This window comes from Nelumbo lutea, chromosome 1, assembly GCF_056320005.1.
Source record: "Nelumbo lutea isolate HS-2025 chromosome 1, American lotus-T2T, whole genome shotgun sequence".
Taxonomy (NCBI): Eukaryota; Viridiplantae; Streptophyta; class Magnoliopsida; order Proteales; family Nelumbonaceae; genus Nelumbo; species Nelumbo lutea.
In genome coordinates, this window is record NC_142684.1 from 83,152,007 (window position 1) to 83,161,318 (window position 9,312).

The following is a 9,312-nucleotide window of genomic DNA, read 5'->3' on the forward strand; positions in this document are numbered from 1 at the left end:
ATTTGAGATTGGGAGTTTAACATCTTTAACTTCTAAATATTTTGCTTTATAAAAAATAGACCACCCACTTTGGTGACCTAGTTGAACCGACCTACATATGGAGCATATTGGCTAAACTATATTTGAAAGGAGATGTCGCTCTCATCCTAAAGGCCCGTTGTGTCGACATGGCGATGACACCGACAGTTCGATATGCCTAGCTATTTGGCCATATAGGCACTTTGGGTCATTATCCACCTTGGCATGAGCTCAAATGCTTGGCACATTACATATGTCCCATCATTTCATTTGTGCAAGCCGAGGCTTGGCACGTTACCGGCTCTAGATCAACCCGATCCATCATTTCATTTGTGCAAGCCGAGGGTACACCAATCCCACCAACATACAACATAGCTTGAAGACTTGGCGAAAGGTGCCGGTGCTGAGCTCCTCCCTCTCTTGCAATAAGTCTGGTGAAGTTTTGAACTCCTTGCCAACTTGGACCCTACAAGCTCGGACCTCGTTGATGAGCTTTGCCTCACGTTCAGCGAAGTCAGCATCCTTTTCTTGTAGCTCCTACTTGAGCTTCTCGACGTGAAGCTCCACCTCACCAATCCGGTTCCACTCAGAGATCAGCTCATTTTTCAGCTCACCGGTGAAGGAAATGACCCGTTCAACCCGAGACTGGTAGTTGTTCACCGCCGCCTAGGCAAATTCAGCCCTGGCTAGATGCCTTTCAAATTGCTTGACCAAGGAGTGACTCAAGGTGTTTTCCTACAAGGAAAGCAGGAGCTAAGTATGGAACACAAATCGGGAATAGCACGGCGAGAAGATTGGAAACTTACCAGGTAGCGCATGACTTTGTCACTGAGCTTGTCAGGACATGCTTCTCAAAGATCAGCGACTTCCTTGCTCTTGATTAGGGCAGACCGAAAGTCTATGATGGTCCGCCTCCCCTCGGGAGCTTACTCCGCGACCGAACTACCAGTTGTCGGGGCCCTGGTTGGTAGATGATACGCCTCGGGTGTTTGGGTCGCGTCGGTCTCAAGCGAGGTCCTCTCCGGCTGATCTTCCCTGATCAAGTCAACCATTGGGACCTCCTCGGTAGTATTCGGTGCGGTGGGCTTTGGAGTCAATGCCCGAGGTGCTTCCTTGAGGATCACCTTTTCTTTTTCCTCCTCATGAAGCAGCCCGATAGTCGGAATGCTCGACATGTCTTTTGTACGAGAAGCCCATGACTTAGTTAAATCAAAACAAAGTTAAAAAAGAAGGAATGCCCGAACTGAAACGATGACCTCCCCGGAGACTTAGCCCGGCCTGGATCAGCTTCTTCTTACCAAAAAAATTATCTCTCACCCATTATCTCTCACCCCGTTTCTCCATAACGTTCCATACAAATCAAGGAAAATGTACTCTTTCACCCCCTTTCTTTAGAACGTCGGGAAGCGCCACCCACCATACAATTTAATAAATTGTAGACGTCGGTAAGAAAAATAGTAACTAACGTCAAAGATGTAATAGGGTTTTGCTTTATTTGGTAGAGACTGACATAGGTTTTGCCGGTACGGTAGCACAGGGAGATTCTACCGTAGCCATCATGTATACTCGACTCGCGTCGATTTGTGCGATCCTTCGAATCGTGCAAACTCGTTGCCCAAATCCAACACCACCAAACCTCTTTGCCCCTTCCGCTCGAAGCAATAGCCTATCCGTGTTCTCTGTCATCTTCGTTTTCATCTACTTCTTCTGTGCAAACTCCCAAACCCGAATTTCCACAAACGTTTGCTGGCTTGTGAGAACGTCTAGCGATAGAATCCCGTCTCTCCGACTTCATTCGTCTTCGAGAGAACGATGAGTACTCAGTTGAGGTCGGAACGAAAAAGAATCCCCTCCCCAAGCCCGAATGGATGAAAGAATCGATACCGGGCGGGTCGAAGTACACCAAGATCAAGAAAAGCTCAGGGAATTGAAGCTCCACACTGTCTGCGAAGAAGCTCGCTTTCCTAATCTGGGTGAGTGTTGGTCTGGTGGAGACACAGGAACGGCCACCACCACTATCATGATCCTCGGCGACACTTGCACTCGGGTTGCAGGTGAGTTCATTAACAACTACTTCGTTTAAGCACTTAGAATTTCGTAGTGTCATAATTAGGGGAAGACAAAGGTACCTTTGACTTGTTTTTTCTCTAGATGTTTTAATTTTCTTTTGAGTTCTGAAAGAATTTTACAACTTCTCTGTGACATTCTCCTACGTTGTTGAACTACTTTTGTGTATGAAATCGTACCGCTTGGAGTTCAGTTGATTTGCATTGTTTTTAAGTTCGGTTCTTTGATTATGAAACAGTAGATAAAGAGAAACTTTTGACTAGTTGTGCTTTCGTTCTTTTATTCCTTATTTTGACAAAATATTTTGGGAACTCCCCTTTTTTGTTCATGAAGTTGGAGGCTATTTCATTGGTTTCATTTTTCGTTTTGGTATTTATTACTCGTTTGAATTAAATGAGAAAGAATGAGAAAATTTAGCAATCCAACTTTTGATTAGAACTAAACCACATAGCAGCATTACAAGAATTGCATATTCACCACTAATACAATGACTCCATTTACCATCTAGGGACTCTTTTCCCCTGCTGATCATGTAATCCAGGAAATTAAAGCCAAGATAGAAGTCGCTATTTCTTGTAGCTTAGACTCCAAATCCGTCACTTTGATAATTGCATCCAGATAGGGAAATTAAACCCAAGGCATTTTTATAAGGCCGGCTATCTTGAATATCTTAGCCTACCCTTTACCTTGTTATCTTAGGATATTTCCTAGGGACCTTTGTCAAGGCTTTGGGGCCTTTTGATAATGGATGAACTAAATGACTTATTGCTTTGTTTTTTAGTGGATAAAATAATTTAATAATTTAATAATTTAACATTTTAGTTTATAATAATCAATCCAACTTCAGTTTCAGCCATTAAAGAGTTCAAAGCCTCCTTAATAACTTTTTCACTAAAAGACAAAGTACTAATCCATTCTGTTCAGAAATTTCAGCTGTTGTCAAACGGCCCCTTACTCTCAGTGTGTTTACTTAGACACATTGCCTGTGATTAGGCGGATGGTGTGATGTGAATCTCTTACCATTGATTCACGAGTTTCTCTTGAAAACCTCAATTTCTTTATTTCTGATTGTTGGTGTAAAAGAAAGAAACTTATTGATGATAACTAACAAACTAAGGTAAAACCTTCAATGCCCTTGTGTCAGGAAATAAGTCTTCTCAAAACCTATGGAAGTGGTCAATGTAATAACTGTAAGAAATATGCATCAAAATCCCATAACAGCATTACCCTGAGAGTGAACTCCTATATCTAGTTTGAGGTCTTGCACAAAAACACCATTACCATCAGCTGGGGATACACTATCTGACATGGGGAAATCTCTCAATGGGAGCCAGGACGTTTATCCCAATGGAGATTTCCATATTTGAACTCTGGAATATTGGATGGATCATTCAATTCCTCTTATTAATTAATGCATGCCCTTTAAATTTTTTTTTCAATTTAATCTTTCTCCTTGGTTCTCCTTAGAAGCATTTTAACGTAGCTATTTAAATCCACCCTGTTTATTGTAATTGTAAAATTGAGCTGTTAAACCATTGCCATTTCAGAATACTTCCTTTTTCGTTGTCTTAAACTTTTAATATATTTATGATACACTATATGCAATTTTCTTTCTGTTTTGCTTTAAAAGTCATAGAAAGATGCATGGGTGCATTTTTAATCCTACTTTGTCATTCAGTTAGACAGATTTATTCCTTAAATGATCATGTATTTTAACGTTATGTAAATCTGAAAAACCATGGTACATATGATTTTTTTATGAACTCTTGGATTCTAGTTTATTACCAGAACAGACTCTAATGTAGATAAGGTTGTTCCTATCAACATTGAGCTTAAAAGGAAATAGAGACTTTGGTGGTCTAGTGATCCTTAATGATATTTATGCAAAATCTATCATTTTCTATATATGAAATTTATGGATTTTTTTTTTGGGTTTCTTTGGAATCTCCGATATTTTTAATTGTTAGTGCTATTTATCAGGTTTTGTAATTGTGAAGACATCACTTGCACCTCCTCCACCTGACCCAAATGAACCCTCTAATGTGGAAGAAGCAATTGCTTCATGGGGGCTGGTGGTTCTCAATAGTCTATCAAGCATGACTGACACATGGTAAACTTGTGAAATGTTAGCTCACCATTTGATGGTTCCATCAAGAGATCCCTAAATTTATCTGGTGATTCTAAGATTCTGAGCTGTTTCCTATGCTCAACTTTAGAGGCTCATGGTCTACAGAAATACTGGAAAAAAATAATCTCTATAGTCAGCTTTTAAGATAATTTATTTGGATAAAGTTTGGCGCTAGGCCCTTTCTATTGATATGCAGCACATTTATGTCACAGGTAGGTCTCAACGAGTTTGGGTTTGCCGATATCCTTTATATACTTTGAGAATTACCCCACATGTATTCATTACTTGAATAATACCCCTGTTTTCTGCTTACAAGAATAAGAATTATAATTTCAGAAACCCTCCTCATCCTTCTTTATGGTTACAATGTAGTTCCTGACTTTCGAGGTGATCCTAGTTGTGTGGAGAAAGTTGCAAAATCTGGATTAATGTTTTTGCTCACAATATTGAGACAGTTGAAGAGCCCCAGAGTGTAGTGCGAGACCACTGCTAATTTTTAGCAGTCTATTGAGGTTTTAAAAATGGCCAAAAGTTATGCACCTGCTGGTACACTTACCAAGACATCAATATTGTTAGGCTGTGGACAGTAGTCACCTGATCAAGTTGTGAGGACAATGGAGAAGGTGAGGGCTGCTGGGGTTGATGTCATGACATTTGGTCAGTATATGAGACCGTCAAAGCACCATATGCCAGTGTCTGAATATGTAACTCCTGAAGCTTTTGAGAAGTACCGACCTCTTGGCATGGACATGGTATGATCTGATTCTTTCACTCCTTATTTCTTAACTTTTTTATTTGCTTCTGTGGACTCTTAATAACCTAAATTATCTTTATGATTAATTGTTCCAATTACTTCTTTGTTTGTCTGAAGAAAGTATAGCTGTTTGCTTAAAGCTCTAAGCTCCTTATTCCTTTCTGTCCTGGAATACTCATGATAATGAAAAGTATACAGAATGCTATAAGCTCTTTATTCCTTATTCTTTTCTGCCCTGGACGCTTAATAACCTAAACTATCTTTACCATTGATTGTTCCAATTACTTTGTTTGTGTAAAGAAAGTATAGCTGTTTGCTTAAATGCTATAAGCTCCTTATTCCTTTCTGTCCTGGAATACTCATGAGAATGAAAAGAATACACAATGTTGTTTGCTTAAATGCTGTAAGCTCCTTATTCCTTATTCCTTTCTGTCCTGAAATGCAATAAGCTCCTTATTCTGATAATTTCTTATTCATGAGTTATTCTGCGGCTATCCTTATTCCTTAACTATTTTGCAATTTACATTAATTGATCATGAGTTTTGTTTTTAATTGAGGAAAAATTACTTTATTTTGACGCATTTGTTATAATATTTTAAGCTATGCCTAACTCTATCAGGTACCCATTAGCTATGGGCTAGTACGATGGATTCTATTATCAATTTAAGAAAAACTCCTAAAATTAAAAATAAAAAGAAAGACAAATTTTAAAATGTTTAAGCAAACCTGAAATACAAGCTAGGTAACTATTATGGAATTTGCCATCCTATGCATATCAGGTTATGTTCATTGGGATTGCGAGTAGGAAATACATTTAATATAGCACTATATTCCTCTCTTATGTGACTATATATGGTGTTCTTGATTGCCAGTTAAACTTTTACACTGATCATGTTCCCATCTTCATTATATTTTGTATGTTGTGCTTAGATGAGAATTACCCAGTACATGTATGGTGTCTCCAACTGAAAAGGGACATGGGTTGAGATAGGAAAAGTTTTGAAGACTCACAATTTGTTATTGCCCTTGATAGAGTGGTATTGCAGAACAGGATATATGCAGTAAAACCACATATATTGGGAACTAGGGATAAGTCTTGTTGAGTCAACTCGTATTGTTTCTTGATTTGTTGCTTAATATTATTTTCTTCATATTTATCCATCTAATATTTAATGCATCCTTGCTGGGACTCTATTTTTGATATTGTCTACGAAGGGGATTTATTGAGTTGCATTCAATCCTAAATAAAGATTAAATGAGCTAAGCTTCAATCCCCTAATATAATGAACATTAACAACTGGCCTTACCTCTCTTTCTTGTCGTTGTCTGCTGAAGACCCCCCAAGTTTCTTTTCCATTTTCAACCACATGTCCATCTGATTAATAATGCAACATCTCTCTCATCATATCCATTGACACCACAAATATCTGAGGTGTTTGTATGAAACTAATGCATTGCAAGTGGCTTAATTGAAATTCAAGAGCTCATTTCCCTTATTTGCTCAAAACATGTAAAAATTTGTCCAAAATTTCCCTTTTTAACCAAGGGCCAATACAAAACTTCCTAGAATAAAAATTTTAAAAAGCTCTTTGTATTTTTCTGATATTTCAACTTTTGTGATATATCAGAAAAAATTCCAATTTGTTATTTGCGAATATTTTAGGTAAAGGAAAAACTACCAGCTTTTTTAAAATAAGTTGGAACTAATCTTAAGGCATAAGAAATTCCTACACATTTGCACAAAATTAAGAAATGATATATGATTTTGTTGATTCTAAGCCTTTAAATAAACAATTTTAACTGGATTTTTCAGAATATAAAGTTCTTTTAACAATTTTAGTTCATCATAATCATCTGAATTAATTTTAAGAATAATAGCTTTTATAATAATCATTCATTAATAAGTTACTAAAAAAAATTCAATAATATAATTAGGTCCATACCCAGTCTATCCCTCCCAAGATCCTGGGTAGCTGGGACCAACATTGGGTAAACGACCTTTATAGTAATAATTTATATTCCTATCTAGTACCATCACTGCCTAATTTGAGATAAAAATTATTTTATTTCCCTGTTAATGGGCGTTAAATCAGGTATACTTTGGTCTTTCTTTTCATATTTTGCTTCTATCTGTGTTGCTTAAGTTGTGTCCCACTTTGTAAGGGCAGAACTGACATTTCTTGTACTTGAAGAGTCCATATAACTACCAGCTGTCTCGTGGAGAGATCATCTTTTTTCTGTTTCTTCTCTGCACATCAGACATTATTATCAATTATAATACATCAGTTGTTCCATTGATCATTATCCTATTCACTTTTGAGGCGAGGTTACTGTGGTTTTTCAATAGGGTACTGGAGACAGATCTTAACCACACCCATCCCTCACATGGTATGCAGGTACCTCAGAGTCCTGGATCATTATTTCATTCTGACAAAAAAATGAAAAACAAAAAAAGATTGATCATTATCCCATAGAGTATCTCATATAGGTTCTTGGCAATGTTCTTGTTTAATGGCATGCCTAAACTACACTTAACAGAAATAATATCATGGGGTGGACAATGGTCTTGCTAGTCCTTTTCTTGGATCAAGCTCTTACTAGTTATTCATTATTTTCCAATCTACAGTAGCTTCTATAGTATTCTCTCCTGGGTCACAATGTGTTGGGATGTCTCTTCCAAACAAAACAAGCGGTGTTCTTATTGGCGCATTCTCACTTTGCTTTTTAATGTTATGTATTTAATATTACTTCTAACACTGTTTACATAATTGTACTGCGCTTGTGTTATACGAATGCATTTTTTCCATTTTGTCTAGCTGGGTTGATAATTTGAAGGAGTGGGGCGGGGGGTGGAATCCCACCAAGATAATGCTCCATCTTGCAGGGCTTTACCATACATGTGATAGACATGCAAGGTGTCTGGACCAGCTGCTTGATGTGACTCACCTAGTCCAATTTTTAGTTCAGAAAATCAGATAACATATTTGATTATTTTGACATAGAAAGCATGCAAATAGATGGTAGGACTTATTGATCTTCTGGCTCAGGCCTGTTCATAGGCATTCTGAACCACAACATGTGCACTCAGAATATGGTCAAGACACAGACTACTGTGTATTAAAACTTTTTTTGCATCTTGTTGTCCTTTACAACAGAATGCTGTTTGGTTTATCAGTTGTAGGTGTTATGTAGGCATCTTAGGAGACTAATAAATTTCCCTAGTTTCCTCCTTTTCTTCTTTACCTGTTGTTACTTCTTTAAGTATATTATACTCTAATCTGGTTTTTCTTCAATCAATCAAAAATGAAGAACAGATAAGATTATGAAAACAAGATGCATAAACTATGTTTGGATCACTACTTTGTTACATTATCATCATGAACATGTTGAAAGCCCTGATGGGAGATATGTTGGAAAGGTTCATTGAGAAATATTTGCATATGGATTAGGGATTCTAGTATGTGGCTTCGGGTCCCTTGGTCAGGTCCTCCTACAAGGCAGGCGAATTTTACATCAAGTCCATGATTGAAGCAAATAGAGCAGTATCTTCTTCACAGGTTCCAGTCGCCTGGGGGATGAGATTCTAGATGCCTTGAACTCAGTTCTGATTTCTTTTGGTTGTTGGCCTTCTGTCCATTCCATTTGTATATTCAATTCATGCATTTGCCTATTTTTTCTTACTCATTTATTGTGAAAACAACCATAAGGTCCTATTGATCGAGAAAACATAAACATGGGGACCTCTTGCTTCTTCATAGATGGTCCACATCTGTCTCTTGTAGCTTGATTGTGTAAAAGATATGGCTTTCTTCATGTAGTAATGGTTTTAGGTAAAATTATGCAACAGATCCATTGCAAATACTTGCTAGTTGTCAGCAAAGTTTAATAGTATCAAATATTATTGCCTTATTAAATACGGTCTATAAAAAATTCAACTCCTATGTTTTAGCAATCTTAATCCAGTCCAGGTCTTTCCCAGTAGAAGCATGACCACTCATCATTAGTCCATCCTTCAATGCTATACAATTGCTTAAAACAAAATAAGTTAATTGTACTTGGGGCTACATGTAATTCAAATAATTAGTATTATATACGAATGTTCAACCAAAAATTCAAAAAAAATGGTGAACCAGTATTATATAAATAGGTTTTCTTTAAAACCATTATTTTGTAGATATTAGGCTCTGTTTGGTTTGTGAGAAGATTTGGGTGGGATGGGAAAAGATGGGATGGGATGGGAAAGTGTAAAAAATTAAGTTTCCATTATTTGGTTTTATTGGGATGAGATAGGATGGGAAAATGTAAAAAGGATCACCTTTGTCCTCCTCTTGACCGAACAGAGCGG

The 9,312-nt window shown here is 37.3% G+C and overlaps 1 pseudogene across 1 annotated transcript; it reads left to right on the forward strand.

Annotated features, from left to right (window-relative positions):
* Window positions 1-1,571: 1,571 nt before the first annotated feature.
* Window positions 1,572-8,828, forward strand: LOC148875761 (lipoyl synthase, mitochondrial-like; annotated as a pseudogene). Its single transcript, XR_016107803.1, has 4 exons — window positions 1,572-2,072; window positions 4,066-4,210; window positions 4,536-4,965; window positions 8,417-8,828. The product of XR_016107803.1 is annotated as a lipoyl synthase, mitochondrial-like (transcript).
* Window positions 8,829-9,312: the final 484 nt, after the last annotated feature.